General features: G+C 42.4%; 1 non-coding gene across 1 annotated transcript; it reads left to right on the top strand.

Annotated features, from left to right (window-relative positions):
• The first annotated feature begins 488 nt into the window (after positions 1-488).
• Positions 489-595, top strand: LOC132537177 (U6 spliceosomal RNA). Its single transcript, XR_009548640.1, has one exon. It is a non-coding gene; the product is annotated as a U6 spliceosomal RNA (small nuclear RNA).
• The last annotated feature ends 17,585 nt before the right edge of the window (positions 596-18,180 follow it).

Here is an 18,180-nt window from a genome sequence, read left to right as displayed (position 1 = left end):
ATCTGGGGATTGAATTCAGGACTTAATGCCTACAGATCCACTGCCCTAGCCATTTTGCAATTCTAAAGTATAAATAGGTTATTTTATTTTTTTGTTGTTGTTGTCACCAAGGTCTCATTGTCTCCCTTTCTTTTTTTTCTTTTCTATTCTTTTCCACTCTTTTTAAATTTTTATTTATTTTTCCTTTTGGTTTCCCTTGTTGCTTAACATTGTTGTGGTTATTAATGTCGTTGTTGTTGGATAGGACAGAGAGAAATGGAGAGAGGAGGGGAAGACAGAGAGGGGGAGAGAAAGACAGACACCTGCAGACCTGCTTCACCACCTGTAAAGGGACTCCCCTGCAGGTGGGGAGCCAGGAGCTCTCACCACGAACCATGATCTTTCCTCCGGTCCTTGAGCTTTGCGCCATGTGCACTTAACCCGCTGTGCCACCACCCGACTCCAACTGTCTCCATCTATTAACACTTTTTAAATAAGATTATAATATAGTCCTAGCTTTGGTAGTACATATACTGAAATTGGCATGATACAGAGAAGATTAGCATGGCCCCTGCTCAAGGATTACACACAAATTCATGAAGTGTACCATATTTTTTCAAAAAAAGTTTATTAAATATATGTACACATATAAATAATTAAAATCTTTTAAAGAGCCAGTTAATGCAAGCTGGGAGGTGGTTCAGTGGTAAGAGGTCTGGATTTGCATGTGTGGGATCCTAGGTCTGTCTGAACCCTGTTTCTACATATGCTGGAGCTCTTTTAAAAGATTTATTAATTAGTGAGGGAGAAGGGGAGGAGAAAGAGAGAGAGATAGAGAGAGAGAGAGAGAGAGAGAGAGAGAAAACACTGTAGCATCAGTCTGTAACATGTGATGCTGGTGGTAGAATTCAGGACCTCATGCTTGAGTCCAAAACTCCAACCATTGTGCCAGCCTCCAGGGCTGCAGATTGGCTTTTTTGAAAAAAATCATGGTAATATTGTTCTCTTAACTGTACATCTTTTAAGTAATACAAAGACTTTTTAAAAATTTTTCTCAAATATTGTGCCTGGGGATCAATCACACCCAGAACCTTGCACCTGCATGGGACAGCTGAGAAGCCTCCCTGCCCGTCTCCATTCTGTATCCTTTAAGAGAGGGAGACATGCAAAGCACTGCTCCTCTATGCACGGAGTCCCTCCCATTGCCTGCCTGTGGTGTGCACTTGCAGTGTGGAGGATCAGACCCCCAGCCACATGCTACGTAAAGCATGTGCTTTACCCCCTGAGCCGCCTTCTGGTCCTGAGTTTGATTCCTGGCATTGCATGTACCATAATGATGCTCTCATTCTCTTTTATGAATAAAAAAGTTATGTATGTACTTGCATAATAATTCCCAGTTTTCCATAAAGCAATCTATGTATCTTTTTTTTTGTTTGTTATTGGATAGCAACAGAGAGAAATTGAGAGAGAAGGGGGAGATAGAGAGGAATAGAGAGACAGAGAGACACCTGCAGACCTACTTTACTAACTGTAAAGCGACTCCTCTGCAGGTGGGGAGCAGGGGGCTTGAACCAGGATCCTAAACGGTCCTTGCTCTTTGTGCCATGTGAGCTTAGCCCACTGTGCTACCTTCTGGCTCCCTTAGGTATCATTTCTAAAGCCTGTTAAATCTAAAATGTTCTTAATCTTTTGTAGTAACTTCCTGATTCATGTTTTCTTGTCTTAAACATCTTAGTTCTGTTTAAGTTTGCCTTGTGGGAAGTCCCATCTGTCTTTGGTCTTGGTAATTTTCCAGGGATTGTAGTTGAATGCCAGCAAGAATGCTCCCAGATAAAAAACAAAGAAATTGCTCTGCATGTGCTTCGAGGTAGGCTTTACCAGAAGATTATAGAGAAAGACAGGTGTCAACAGCAAAATGCCAAAAGACTGCAGGTAATATATATATATACATTTAAATGAAAGAAAGAAAGAAAGAAAGAAAGAAAGAAAGAAAGAAAGAAAGGTGGGGGTCAGGTGGTAGTGCAGGAGGTTGAGTGCAGGAGGTGCAAATCACAAGGACTGGTGTAAGGAACCTGGGTTGAGCCCCTGGCTCCCCACCTGCAGGGGGTCGATTCATAAGTGCTGAAGCAGGTCTGCAGATGTCTTATCTTTCTCTCCCTCTCTCTATCTTCCCCTCCTCTCTCGATTTCTGTCTGTCCTATCCACAAACAATGACAGCAATAACAACAATAATAATAACCACAATAATTATAAAACAACAAGGGCAACAAAATGGAAAGGAAAAAAAAGATTTATTTATTAATGAGAAGGAGTAAGGGAAGAACCAGAGCATCACTGTGACCTATGCAATGCCAGAGATTAAACTGAGAACTTCATGCTTTAGAGTCCAATGTCTTATTCACTGTACCACCTCTCAGGACACTGCAGAGAAGATTTATTTAGTAGAATCACTTAACAACTGTTCGAAGAGTCACTCTGCACATGCCTTACATACGGGAGTCCCTGGGCTTGATTCCTGGCACCACTGAACAGCAACACAGATACAGCAAGCCAAGTTCAGTGGATAGTAGATCTGTGCTTAGGTCTCTATCTCAAAATTGTAAGCATTGAACTGACAGATAGCTTATTGGTAAATTGCATACTGCACATGCAGGAGGCCCCAAGTTTGATCCCCAACATACAGAAGTTCTGAGTGGTGCTCTATCCATAAAAATAAATAAAGGAAGGGGTCCAGAGCTTGCTCCCCCAGTAGAGTGCACATCACATCACCATGCTTGCAGACCTGGTGTTGAGCCCTAACACAACATGGGAGCACCAGGCATGATGGCAGGTACTGTGATGTTTCTCACATGCTCTTTCTCCCACTTTTTCTATTTCATTTTTTTTTTAATTTTTAAAGTCAATTTTCATTTATATATATTAATATATTTATTTATTATTGGACTGAGACAGAGAAATTGGGAGGAGAGGAGGAGTTAGAAAAGGAGAGAGACAGAGAAACACCTGCAGCCTTGCTTTACCACTTGTGAAGCTTCCCCTACCCCCTGCAGCTGGGGACCAGGGACTTGAACCTGGTTCCTTATGCACTGAAATTTCTGTGCTTAAACAGATGCACCACTGCTGGCCCCCTGTATATTTTATTCATTTATTATTTCCTGGATAGAAATGGAGAGGGAACAGAAGATGTAGAGGGGGAGACAGAGAGACACCTGCAGAGCTGCCTCACCACTTGTGAAGCTTCTCCTCAGCTGGTTGTATCTTGGGCTTGAACCTTAGTCCTTGCGAATTGTAACATGTTCACTCCACTGGTTACATCACCTCCCGGACCCCATTTTTTCATTTTAAATTTAAAAGTAGAAAACATCTGTTGGCAATAGTAGAATTATGTAGTATAAAACTCTGTTGTACTAAAATACATCAATATATTCATCTTTTTTTAAAGGTCATTTTGTGAGTGCACATGTATAGTGTGAGAGGACCAATGTTCAAGCCCTTGATCCCCACTTGCAGGCAGAAGCTTCACAAGCAGTGAAACACTATCTTAATGTGTCTCACTTTCTTTTTCCACTCTATCTCCCCTTTCCATCTCTATTTCTTTCTCTCTTACCAAACAAAAAGAAAAAAGACTTTTTAAAGGTTACTTTATATTAAAAATGTTATTTCATTATTCTTGACCAAGTAAAAATATCTCAGGACATATAGAAAATATACTCCATTGAGAATAAGAAATAACTTGAATGTTTAGGCTCTCTGTGTCTGTGCAAGAAGGGGTTTGCTAAGAAGTAATGGTTGGGAAATCCGAATTCCTAGCTTCAAGTCTACCTACTGATGCTCCTCTGCAATCTGAGACCATCGCAGGCAAGGGATTAATATATCATTTGCACTGTCACTTACACTACTGCAGGCTAAAACAAGGGTAGGGAAAGTGGAAAGGACAAAAGTAGGAAAAACTAAGATATCTAAATCAAAGTGACTAGTGACAGTTACTATAATGCTTATTGTTATGCAACCCACTTTTCCTAAAATGCTACAAGGTTTATTGCAAATAACTAAAAAATCTGGGTATTTTGTGCTTCCACATTCTCTTTCAATACCATTCAGGTTTTACTTTTGTTTCTAAAGATTTATTTATTTATGAGAGAAATAGGGGAGAGGAAGAAGGAGACAGCATCACTCTGACACATCTGATGCCGGAGACCAAACTTGAGACCTCACACCTAAGAACTCCAAAGCTTTATCCACTGCACAACCTCACAGACAGTGGCAGCCTTTATTTTTTTTATAATTTAAATTATTATGATACTTTGTTTACTTAAGAGGCAAAAGATTTATACAATTTGAAGAGAACAAGAGTATACATACTTTGCTTATTTAAATGATACATACACTTTAGTAGAACTTACACATTTGAATAAAACTACATACATATGTAATTCAAAGTCTAGGAAATATCGAAAAATGTAGTGGGGGAAAAACCCTTTCTTGCCCCTTGACCTTAGACTCTGTAAGGAGAAAATATTAGAGTATGGTTTTTTTAATGAATTAATTTATTTTCCCTTTTTAGTTGCCCTTGTTTAACATTGTTGTAGTTATTGATGTTGTTGTTGTTGGATAGGACAGATAGAAATGGAGAGAGGAGGGGTAGACAGAGGGGGAGAGAAAGACAGATACCTGCAGACCTGCTTCACTGCTTGGGAAGTACCTTTCCTGCAGGTGGGGAGCTGGGGGCCAGAACCAGGATCCTTCTGCTGGTCCTTGCGCTTTGCAGTATGGTCTTGGCAGAGCTATTTATTTCTGAACCCACAGGGAGTCGTAATAAATCTATGTAATAATATGTTTTATTTTACAACTTGAAAGTATCTTAATTTCCATGAAAAATTTCATAAAAATGACCTTTAAACCAATTTTCTTTTTAGACAGTTATGATACAAATCCTGAATAGAAACAGCTTGAGAAAGAAGTTTGAGTTAACACATTAGTAAACTTGCTGGAGAACGGACTGATGTGGGTAAAATATAGCTTTTTAATTATTTTTAATTTCATGAACTACAGAAAGGGGTAGAGGGGCACAGAAGCAGCACTCTATAGCATATGCAGTGCTTGGGATTGGGCTCAGGACCTACAATTTAGAAACTCTTAATTTCATCCATGGTGCAACCTACCCATCTTCAGAGATATTTTTCTTTTGTTCTAAAGATCTTATTTATTCATTAATGAGAGAGAGAGGAGCAGGGAGAATCTGCACATTACTCTGGTATATGTGGCACTGGGGATTGAACTTGGGACCTCATGCCTGAGAATCCTGTACTTTATCCACTCTGCCTCCTTCTCCCAGACCACTCATAATTTGGCTTTGATTGGAACTGGAACTACTGAAGAAGCACTCTTGGGGGCTGGGTGGTAGTGCAGCGGTTAAGCACCCATGGCACAAAGCTTTAAGGTTAGGGGTTGGGATCCTGGTTTGAGCTCCCCACCTGCAGGGATGTAACTCCACAAGAAGTGAAGCAGGTCTGCAGGTGTCTGTATTTCTCTCCTACTCCTTGTCTCCCCCCCACCCTCAATTTCTCTGTCCTATTCCAGCAACAATGATAAACAAAAAGAACAACAAAGGGCGGGGGGAGGGATGGCCTCCAGGAGCAGTGGATTTGTAGTGCAGGAGGCAAAAGAAAAAGAAACACTCTTACTCCATAAGTAAACCTGAGATAACAAGACTCTTAAACAATTAAGTTCCTTCTACTCTTGCTCTTTTCAATTGTATGTGTCTGACCTTCAGAAATAGAAATCCTTAGAAGAAAATTTACAAGCGCCTTTTCCATTGTAGTAAAGATAGTGATTGTGTTAAAATGTGAATTCCTTTCTATCTCTGCACAGGTTGGAACAGGGGCCCAGTCAGAAAGAATTTGGACCTACAATTTTACCCAGAAGAGAGTCACTGACCACAGGGTAGGGTATGAAGTCCAAGATATTAAGGTAATATTACTGAATGTGCTTACTGTATCTTTGATTTATTAAGGAATCAAATTTCGGGGCCTGGTGGTAGCACAACAGGTTAAGCATACATGGTGCAAAGAAGTTACCTGGCAGCGGTCCCAGTTCATGCAGATGCATGTGGTCCTGGTGATACTGCGGGGTCCATCCATCCATGCTGGCTCTGGGCACAGCTCAGTGCCCCCCATCTGTGCAGTACTTGGGGGCCGGGGATCCCACAGTGGACCACAGGACAGCAGCAAGGCCCCTGTGTCGCCCTAGTTACAACATCTTCACTGGAGTGACTGTCAGTATCACCTAGAGATGCCTGCTAGCCATATGCTGTTGGGCATTTCAGTGTTTGTTTTGCCTTTCTTTTTAATTATTTTTTATATATTCTCTTTTGTTGCCCTTTTTTATTGTTGTATTTATTAGTATTGATGTCATATTTATTAGACAGGACAGAGAAAAATTGAGAAAGGAGGGGAAGACAGACGGGGAGAGAAAGACAACTGTAGATCTGCCTCACTGCCTGTGAAGCAACTCCCCTACAAGCAGGGAGCTGGGGGCTCGAACTGTGATCCTTCAGAAGGCCTTGCGTTTTTGCCCCACTTGGCTTAATTGGCTGCGCTACTGCTCAGTTCCCTTTTTCCCCGCTTTTTAAAAAAATTTATTTATTTATTCCCTTTTGTTGCCCTTGTTTTTTTGTTGTTATTATTTTATTTTTAAATATCTATTTATTCGGTTTTGTTGCCCTTTGTTTTTTTGTTGTTGTTGTTGTTGTAGTTATTGTTGTTTTGTTGGGTGGTACAGAGAGAAATGGAGAGAGGAGGGGAAGACAGAGAGGGGGAGAGAAAGATAGATACCTGCAGACCTGCTTCACTGCCTGTGAAGTGACTCCCCTGCAGGTGGGGAGCCGGGGGCTGAAACCGGGATCCACATGGTGATCCTTCTGCTTGCGCACTTGTGCTTAACCTGCTGCACTACCAACCAAATCAAATCCCCTGTTGTAGTTGTTGTTGTTACTGATGTCATCATTGTTGGATAGGACAGACAGAAATGAGGAGAGGAGGGGGTCGGGCGGTGGCGCAATGGGTTAAGCGCACGTGGCGCAAAGTGCAGGGACTGGCGTAAGGATCCTGGTTCGAGCCCCTGGCCCCCCACCTGCAGGGGAGTCGCTTCACGGGCGGTGTTGTAGGTCTGCAGGTGTCTATCTTTCTCTCCCCCTCTCTCTGTCTTACCCTTCTCTCTCCATTTCTCTCTGTCCTATCCAAGAACAAAGCAATGTCAACAATGGCAATAATAACCGCAACGAGGCTGCAACAACTAGGGCAACAAAAGGGGGAAAAATGGCCTCCAGGAGCGGTGGATTCATGGTGCAGGCACCGAGCACAGCAATAACCATGGAGGAAAAAAAAAAAAAAGAATTGAGGAGAGGAGGGGAAGACAGAGATGGGAGAGAAACATAGACACCTACAGACCTGCTTCACTGCTTGTGAAGCAACTCCCCTACAGGTGGGAAGCCAGGGGCTCCAACCTGGATCATTACCCCCATCCTTGCACTTTGAGCCATGGGCGCATAATCAGCTGCACTACCACACAAATCTCCTCTTTTCCCTTTCTATATGCACTGAGTATGTGCTTGTCTCTGAAGGTCATGTATACCCTATGAGTTTTAGTCTTTTTTTTTGCCTCCATAGTTATCATTGGGCTTGGTGGCAGCACTAGGAATCCACTGCTCCTGGAGGCTATTTTTACCATTTCATTGCCCTTGTTGTTGTTGTTGTTGTTGCTATACCTGTTGTTGTTGGACAGGACAGAGAGAAACTGAGAGAGGACAAGAAGACAGAGGGGGAAAGACAGACACCTGCAGACCTACTTCACTGCTAGTGAAGCGACCTCCCCCACACACATAAGGAAGTGGGGGCTCAAACTGGGATCTTTATGCCCATCCTAGTGCTTTGAGCCATGTGTGCTTCTCCCGCTGTGTATGGCCCAGCCCCCGGTATTTGCCTTTAATGACTTTGGTGTACCTTACTAATAATGAGACTATTTCTCATATAGACTCAGAATAATACTTTGATCGGACTTTTCAGGAAACATTTCTTTAGATCATGTTCAGAGTTATATTTCTCTTTTTAAATATTTTTCATGACATGCCCGATTTTATATATATGGAGACAGAGATAGAGGCAAAGGCAGGGACTGAGAGACAGAGAGACAACGTCCCAGCATATACAGAACCTATCTGGATGGAATGATCACCTAATCTGGCACTCTCTCCGTCTCAGGAGGTGTTCGCATCCCTACTCCCAGCCTGTCCTGGGACCCTCTTCCTAGTAATTGCTACCTCTGCATTTTTCCTAGTTAACATTAATTTTTGATCATTTGAGAGTTGGTCTCTATTCTTGAAAGTTGCTCACATTTTCAAGGTGTTTCCCTCCTCCCCCCTACATTAAGGAGCACTTTAACTGCTATATGGATACAATATATTTCCTTGCAAGGGAGTAATAAATAACCCTGGAGACAAAAAAAAAAAAAAACGAGGAAAAGGAAAAAAATGTTAATCGATTTATTTTTTTTACTTCACTAATCATGTCTTTCTTTCTTGATGTTTATAGAAATACAGATTACACTCTCTTTTCCTCACAGCTTTTTATTTTCAGTATGGGATTCTGCTAGTCTATGCATTTATTTATTTATTCCTTTTGGTTGCCCTTGCTAGTGTATTTCTTTACAAAAAAGGACCTTGAATTTCTGAGACTCCTTTCTAATGAGGTCACACCTCTGAGTCTACACAGAAGTATTTCTTGAACCCTGGTTCCATGGCATAATGTCCTCAGCATTTGAACATAGTGAGAGGCTTGTGTCCAGGCTCTGGTGTTCATGTGCTGAACACATGCACTTGGTGTTTCTCAGAATGAGTTCCCAGCCCTCTTAGTGATGTGCATTTACAGTCCAAGTTAAATTCTCAAGAAGATCAGAATGCAAAGAGACTTTCCTCTCTATACCTCAGAAATGAGCTCCATTTCCCAGACTGCGAGCTAGAGCACTGTCAGAGGACTGTGAGCTGCTTAGTGCAGCATCCTCAGTGCCCATCCATAGTGACACTCTGCTCCTCTCTTTCCTTCTCCTCCTCCTCCTTTCTCTACTCTCTCTCTTTCTCTCATTAAGAAATGAACTGTCCCACCTGCAGAGGAGTCACTTCACAGGTGGCGAAGCAGGTCTGCAGGTGTCTGTCTTTCTCTCCCCCTCTCTGATTTGCCCTCCTCTCTCCATTTCTGTGTCCTATCCAACAATGACAACAATAATAACTACTACAACATAAAACAACAAGGGCAACAAATAGGAAATAAATAAATATTTTAAAACGTCTTTAAGAAAACATTTTAGGGAAAAATAAGAAAAAGAAATGAACCACATTTTTAAAACTCAAATCCACACCACAGCAAAGTGTCTTTCTCTATTTTGGGAATGGCAAGGGAAAGCAATCCTAAGCATGAAGTACTAGCCACTGTTTTTATGTACAGTTACTCCCTGTGTCAGCTCTGGCTTTGTACTTGGCTTCTGGGTTTTCAGTCCCCTGCGTCCTCTCTTTGGTGACTCCATGGGCTGGGAGGAGCAGTGGGATGGGAGCATAGAGCAAGGTGCCTGCTGTTCCTTTGTAGCCCTGACAAGGAGAAGGACATTCAAGGATTGGCACAGAGCTCCCACAGCAAAGCTCATTTTATTGTGTAGGAAGCCCCAGGTTCACACCCCAGGTGCACATCAGATCAGCTCAAACAGCACAGAGGGGAGACTCCATGATCAGTGGAGGCTTGCAGTGAGCCTGGATCTCTATCTCAAAACCTCTGTCTCTCTCTCTCTTTCTCTGCCTCCAGGGCTATTGCTGGGGCTCTGTGCCCTGCACTATGAATCCACTGCTCCTGGAGGCTATTTTCCTCTTTTGTTGCCCTTGTTCTTTATTGTTATTATAATAGTTTTTGTTATTGCTATCATTGTTGTTAGACAAGACAGAGAGAAATCTAGTGAGGAGAGGAAGAGAGAGAGGGCAGAGAAAGACATACACCTTCAGACCTGCTTCTCCACTTAGGGGCTCCTACCGGAATCCTTAGGCCAGTCCTAGAGCTTCACACCATGTGCACTTAACCTGCTGCACTAGCGCCCGGCCACCATGTCTCTTTTTAAAGGATTCAAAAGAAAAGGTCTTCTGGAACTAGTGGGTCACAAGACCATAGCAGTTAAGTAAATAATAAAAGAAAAGAAACATTTAAAGTCTATTAGACTGACCTCATGTGTCAGTATAGTGAGCAGAGCAATTCCACACAATCCATTGCAGTTATTTAATCACAGCAGCCATCAGTGTTCCTACCTTCATTTGTTTGACTCCTTAACAGATCTCTGTAAAGGCACAGTTTAGAAGGGCAATGTCAGGGCACAGGCAGTGGCATATCTGGTAGAGCGCACAGATTACAGTGCACTAGCATCCAGGTTCAAGTCCCCAGCCCCCACCTGCAACAGGGAACCTTGATGGACAGTGAAACAGAACTACAGGCTCCTGTCTATCTCTCTACCCCCTATCTCTCCTCTCAATATCTCTTATCTTTATTCACAAGAAATAGTAAATCAAATCTTTTCTAAAGAAGGACACATTTAGTGTCAGAACTGACAAATAATCTACCATAGAAATAAAGATCTCAATGGTATTGGGCATGAATAAGCAGGAGTGTTCTCAGACAGAATCCTAGCAGAAGTTACTAATGGGCCCAAGAGAAGAGTCCTCGTACTGCAGTCGCCTGCTTTTCCTGTGCCAGATCCAGGTTCAAGCTCAAGTCTCACCACATGATGGAAGTAAGTGTCAGTGCTATGTTGCTGCTTTTCTCTCTCTCCCTCTACCTCTCCCTATCTTTCTTCCTCTCTCTCTGCTATCCTGTAATTCAGTGGAGCTGCTTACTGGCACCATGAATTCACTGGTCCTGTCAGTCATTTTCCCTTTTTTTTCTATTTTATTGAATAAAGATATATTGGAGGGGAAAAGAGAGAATAGAGAATGATAGACATCTGCAGCGTGTTTCATCTCTAAGCATGTTGGGAACTTGGACTCAAACCCAGATCCTTGCACATGGTCATGTGTGCACTCAGCCTGGTGCCCCAGCTCCCAGCCTCTTGTTATTTTTGATCTATCTCCCTCCTCTACTGGAAGAAAGACAAACCCAGTGCAATGTAACCCCAGACATCACGGAATATAAAGTTCCTATTGCACCCTGTACCAAGGGATGTCTGCATTCTAAGCAAGGGAACCTGTGAAGCCTGCTCCCATGGACTCAGCAATTTCTATGCCTGGGCACCTGCTTTCTGTAGGGTTTCCCTGGCTGAGTGCAGTGATCCTCCCACAGACACAGTGGCTCCATCCTGAGGCCCAGAGGGAGGACCTAAGGCACCATGTGGGCACTAGCTCAAGGTGAGTTGGCCTGATTGGTACCATTCTTAAGCCTGAGTCTGCATGTTGACTGTTCTCCCTGTAGGGCATCAACAAGACTCTGGATAGGAAATGAGTGAGCTGCCAACTACTGAGCTGCTGCACCGGGGACCACAAGACTCCACTTCTGTCTCCATCATTGTAGAGCCCTGCCATCTGGAGCAGACCTCTGAGGAGACCCCAGGTCAGTGTGTCCTTAGGCTCAGACACTGAGTAGGAACCAGCAGGAAGCACTGGTGAACCCCAGCCATTCTGCAAGTGTCCCCTCTGGGCCCATGACTGCCATCCTGATGTGGCTCCTGACATTGAAAGCCACCTGTAGGGGTGAGGGGGTGGTATAGGCAGGGCCCAAGACCCACCCACAGTCCAACTTGGGGACACTTCTTGTTTTGAAATCAGACCCAGCTCACTGCTAGGGAGGGCGCTTATTTTTCAGTGGCTGTAGGTAGATAGTGGCTCCTCCTCTTTGTCTCTGGAGCCTGTCTCACACAGGACTCTGTCTCTGTGCACTGTGTCTCTTACCAGACCAGAGTGCAAGAAAGTGAAATGTATACATATCATAAATCCTCACACTTCCCCTTGTAAAGGGCCCAGGGATTCGTACTCAGTCTTCATGCTGGGGAACATGTGCTCTCTGTTATCCCAGATTCACCCTGGCCCCTTTTGGAATTTCTGAAAGCAGCAAGGTGTTCATCACCTCCTGTTTGTGAAAGGCTCAGGCTGTAGCTAGAGGACCGACAAGACCAGGCTCCCACAGTAGATCAAATTCAGACATCACAGAATATTAAGGGAACCATTGTGTTAAAACCTTGGCTGTTCAATTTCATTTGAGAAGTCACTATAAACAACCTGTCTGCATTGCCTGTGCTGACCAGTCTGAACACTTGGGAGAGTCTGCTGGTGACTGGTAACTTTGCAACAGTTACTCAACTCACACAAGGTAGCAAAGGGTATTGATGAGGTGCTTTCTGGTCATAAATACATGTGGCAGTTTACAAATATATATATATAGAGAGAGAGAGAGGAAGAGAGAGAGGGAGAGGGAGAGAGACATGAAGGAGGGAAGAGAAGGAAAGTATAAAGAAAACAAAAGAAATGAGAACTAAGGAACAATCTGGCCCATTTGATGTCAAAGAGAGGAATCTGACTGATCCCCACTAAAGAGAGACCAGGTGGCAGTGCTGGCCTTGTGATTGCAGACAGATAGACACAGTGTCACAGAGGGACTGTGGGCCCTTTCCCACATTGGGAGCCCAGAGCGGGCCAGTCAGAGTCAGTGTTACATTAGAAGCATTTGAATGAAATGTTGGTGTCAGGTAAGTTGAGACAGCAATGCCTTCTAGTTGTGGGAAATACACATACACACACACACACACACACACACACACACACACACACACGCCCAACTTAGGCACACACAGAAAGGAAATAAACAGAGGAATTAAAAAACTGCCATGCAAAAGGAGACAAAGAGGTCTCCAAAGTGATGAGTGCACAGGTGGGTCCAAATCCAGGAGCAACCCCGAAGGTTAACAGAGGGGAGTGTTTTAAATGCTTGTGGTCCATATACACAAGGGAAGTCTACTCACCCATTGTAGATGGAGAAATCATCCTCTTGCGTCCTACTGTATGGAACTTCAGGTGGCCATGTTTAGTACCATTTGTTGGAAGGAGAAAGATGAGTATTTGGCAATCTCACTTATAGATGGATCTTAAGAAATAAGGAAGAGGTTCAAGGCCCTGGCTCCCCACCTGCAGGGGAGTCTCTTCACAGTCAGTGAAGCAATTCTGCCGGTGTCTATCTTTCTCTCCCCCTCTCTGTCTTCCCCTCCTCTCTCCATTTCTCTCTGTTGTATCCCACAACAACATCAACATTAACTACAACAATAAAACAAAAAGGGCAACAAAAGGGAATAAACCAATAATTATATTTTTAAATGCCCTTTCCCTTCATTTAAAAAAAATTAGCAAGAAAAAGCCAGATACATGGCAGAATTTAGACTAGGCTTGGCCTGCTGCAACAAGACCAGGCCTTGTGCTGTAACAGGAAGAGGAAGAGTGGGTGCTGCAGATACCCACTCTGCCCAAGGGTGGCAGAAAGGCTAAGATGGCTGTGGAGTCAGTGTGCAGGTGACTGTCAGAGACGGGGAGAAATTGTGCCCACTTGATAACTACTATTTTTAAATCATTCTTTCCCAAGTAGAAAAAAAAAAAAACGGAAAGGAATTTTGAAGATTAACAATAGGCTGTTTTGAGTTGAGGTAGATTCATAAACCAGTGTTTCAGAAATTGATATCTTCCCTTTTTCAAAATGTGTTGCAACACCTTATCTTCCACCAGAGTCCACTGAACCCCCTGCATCCCATCTGCAGACTCTGGGGTCTAAGCACTAAACTCTAGTTTTCCACACAAAGCACTTCCACTGTCCTTAATTTAAACTAGATTTTATGGACAGATGTTACTTTCCTAATTCAGGTGGATCACTTATGTATTGTTAGGATTAAACTGAAGTTATGTAGAATACAGTTTTTAGATCAGTATACAGTGCATAGTAATAGCCTCTCAGTCATTTATTTTTATTTCCCCAAATGTATTGTTCTTAATTTTACAAATACCTCATGTGTTTTAGATTTTGCCCATTTGGCTTTGGCTGGAATTCAGTTACTCTGCCGGTCCTTGTCTCATCATCTAGTGGGTAACAACCTTTTCCAAAATGGGCCAGGGAGTGAATTACTGTTGTTTCCTTTCTCTTAAAGTTAATAATACAGGGTGGGGGAGAGAGCATAATGTTTATGCAAACAGAATCTCATGCCTGAGGCTCCTAAGTCCCAGGTTCAATCTGCCAAGCCACCATAAGCCAGAGCTGAGCAGTGCTCTGGTGTTTCTCTCTCTGTGTGTGTGTGTCTCTCTCTCTGCATTGCTCTCAAAAAATAAATAAAATTAATTTAAAAAAAAGATTAGAATACCATTCCTAGCACACATGAGAAAACTCCATTTAGTCAGGACTATGAATGCCCTAACACAGTAAGGATTAATACTCTTCTGAAATCCCTTCTAGAAAGGTTTTGCAGTACATCTGGTGTCTCTGCTAGAATTATTTTAGTTCCAAGAATTTAAAGTATTAACTTAGTGCTATTAGTCATAGGAAATATTCAAAGGCTGTAGCAATACAAAAACCATCCTTGATTAGGTAGCATCATGAATGAATCTCAGCTTGTAAGGAAGTGTGTATCTGTATATATACACATACACATAGTTGTATGAGAAGTTTTCGCTAAGGAACTCAGTGTTCTAAGAAACATTTAAGATTGTTTTATGTACTGCATAATCCTGAAGTGTGAGGGCTTTATTTACATTTATGGTTTTTCATTCCATCAGTGAATGTCCCTCTCTAGTTAAGTGGAATTGAACTGCATTTATACTTCAAGCATTATTAACCTTGTGGATCTAGGACCTCCTGTATGCTTGATTTCACCACTTCTAGGCTGCTTTTTCATTCAGACAGAGGGACAAGAGAGGTGAAGAGAGACAGATGGTGTACTGACTACATTCAAACTTCTCCTGGTCCATTCTCTTCCCATGTAGGGCCAGGGTCCAATTCTGGGCAGCCTGCTCTACTTGGTGAACTATGTGTGTTAAAGGGTTCATTTTCCACATTATTTTAAACTGTTTTTCACAGGTAGCATTTGCAAAACAGTGTCTTGGAATGAGGATAGGTTGACTTTAGATGCCAGTTATAGGCATAGCTGCTCTTTACAAATTAGTGAAAATTCAGTTTTCTAGATATTGAACATTGCTTTTCTTTATTATAAATTCCCTTTTCTTTATTATTCCTCCCTCCTTCTCTCTGTCTCTATTATTTGTTTGTTTGTTTGTTTTACCAGAGCACTGCTCAACTCTGGCTCATTTTATGGTGGTATGAGCTGCTGAGCCTGGGACTTTGGAGTGTCAGGTGTGAGAGTCTTTTTCAGAACCAATGTGCTCTCTACACCTGCTGGAACAGTGACTTCTTTGTGTCAAATTCTTCTCAAGATAACATACCAGAGCATCATTCTGGCACATTCAGTGCTGGAACCAAATTCAGGATCCTATGCTTGCAGGTCCTGCTTTCTGACTTCTGAGCTCCCTCCTGGGTCACAGTAATTCTGCTTTTAAAAACAACCAGAGCACCACTAAGCTTTGCTTGTAGTCATGCCAGAGGTTCCACTGGGACTCCAGAGCCTCAGGCATGAAAACCTTTTGTATAACCACTATGATGCCTCCCAGTCGCTGCAATTGTGTTTGCAAAATGGACTTGTAGCACCAAGGTTTGGTGCAGGGACCTGAAGGAGCAAGGAGCAGCCCTGAGTGCTGCCATGTAGCTGTTGTGAGCTGAAGCTGGGTTTGGAGGTTAGTTTACCATGTCAGGAAAGCTTCACGGAACTCATTGTGACACCTGTGCTTTTCCTCCCTTTATTATGCTTTCATCAAAGTCTAAGTGTTCTTTAAAGGAGGATTGGTACTCTTCTCTTTTCAGACCCACTAGAATTCCTTTCGTCATGGTACTGTCAGCATCATGACTGCCATTGGTTTGAAGCTCATCAGTAACTCTTTAGAATCACTGCTGCTTGAATGTTGCTAACATTATGCTTGTTTACACTTGAATTGTGGCTTCTGGTGGGCAGAAGACGTGTGCTTTCTTTCCTCTCTCAGAGCCTAAGTCGTGTCTGATACTACGCAGTTGTAAAATCACTAGTAGCCACAAACAACTTTTCATGCTTCTCTTTTCTGTTTTCATATTAGTATAAGTAGAGATTGCTCTGGCTCTGTGTATGTCTTTTTTCCTTCCCAAGGTATTTTCTGATTGAGTATGATATGTAGTTATTTTTTGTTGTTTTCATTTTTATAACTTAAAGGTTTAAATTTATTCTGCTTTGCAATGGCACTTAGTCTTCCTGAGTTAAAACTGTGAAAACTGTTTTAAAAAGACCAGAGGCATAAAGGAGGAAAATGATAGTTATAACTAAATATCTTTTTTAACATTTGTATTAGGGATTTAGTAATGCTTTATAAGATTATAAGATGCACAGCCGTGATGTGACACCAAATCTATTGCCAAAGTTCTGTACTGCTGTCCACAAGAGGAACAACCATAGTTTTCACAAAATCTTAGAAGTTAGCTTGGCTGCTGCTGTTTCTTTCACTTTTTTCCAAGTTCATTTGTTTCAGTTTTCTATATTCCTTGTCCAAAAGGACATGGTGCTATCTCTTTTTTAAATTAGAAAATATTTTTCTATAACTATATACCTGAAATTATTATTATTATTATTTATTATCAACAAATTTATCAGTGGTGTGGTAGAATGAGTAATGGTCATTATTTTTCTGTTTTATGTGTTAGAACAGAAAGAAATTAAGAGGTGAGTGGGAAGAAAAAAGGGAAGGGGACGGGTGTAGTGGGTTAAGAGCCCATGGTAGGAAGTTCATGGACCAGTTTAGGAATCCACATTGGTGCCACCCACTCCAAAGCTACAGAGGGGTCACTTTACAAGGGGATGAAGCAGGTTTGCATGTGTCTGTGTTTCTCTCCCCCTGTCTGTCTTCTCCTCTCAATTTCTCTTTGTCCTGTCCAACAACAATGACAGAAATAACAAGAATAATAACTACAACAAAGATAAACAACAAGGGCAACAAAAGGAAAAAATAGCCTCCAGGAACAGTGGAGTTGTAGTACAGGCACTGAGCCCCAGCAATTATCTTGGGGGGGGGGGAATTTAAAAAAAGAGAAAAAAGAGAGAGGTGGACTTTTAAACGTACTTCACCACTCATTAAACATTCTTCTTGCTGGTGTGGAGCAGGGCCTCAAACCCAGGTCCCTGTGTATGGTAAGAGCAGTGTCAGCTGTGTGCATTACCAGCCATGCCCCATTCTAACATGGTTATCTAGTTGTCTGTTTTAAGTTGGTTCCATATTTTGACTTACCAATTATATAGCTATATAATCATAGCTTGTGCATGTGTCTTGGGATTAGCATACAATTTAATATTAGAAATTAAAGTGCAAGGGAGTCGGGCGGTAGCACAGCGGGTTAAGCGCAGGTGGCGCAAAGCACAAGGACCAGCATAAGGATCCCGGTTCGAGCCCCCGGCTCCCCACCTGCAGGGGAGTCGCTTCACAGGCGGTGAAGCAGGTCTGCAGGTGTCTGTCTTTCTCTCCTCCTCTCTGTCTTCCCCTCCTCTCTCCATTTCTCTCTGTCCTATCCAACAACGACAACAACAATAATAACTACAACAATAAAACAACAAGGGCAACAAAAGGGAATAAATAAATCAAATAAATATTTAAAAAAATACATTTAAAAAAAGAAATTAAAGTGCATATATATGTTTTTTAACAGACTATTTACTTATTATTGGACAGGGCAGAGAGAAATCTAGGAGGGGTAGATGGAGAAGGCGAGAGACAGAGAGGCACCTGCAGCCCCGCTTCACTGCTCTTGAAGCTTTCCTCACCTCAGGCAGAGACCAGAGGCTTGAACCTGGGTCATTGTGCACTGTAACATATGCGCTCAACCAGGTGTGCCACTGCCTGGACCCTAAAAATATAAATATGTAATTTATATTTTTAATGAGAGAGAAAGAAAAAGAGAAAAAACATAGTACTGCTCAGCTCCAGGTTATGGTGGAGCTGATAATTGAACCAGGGACTTCAGAGCCGCAGGCATGAAAGCCTGTGACATGCAGAACCATTTTGCTGGCTCCCCAGCAGGGTCAGTG

This window comes from Erinaceus europaeus, chromosome 2 (assembly GCF_950295315.1).
Source record: "Erinaceus europaeus chromosome 2, mEriEur2.1, whole genome shotgun sequence".
NCBI classification, from domain to species: Eukaryota; Metazoa; Chordata; class Mammalia; order Eulipotyphla; family Erinaceidae; genus Erinaceus; species Erinaceus europaeus.
The sequence above is the reverse complement of the archived record's forward strand: the minus strand, read 5'-3'. Positions and strand labels throughout refer to the sequence as shown.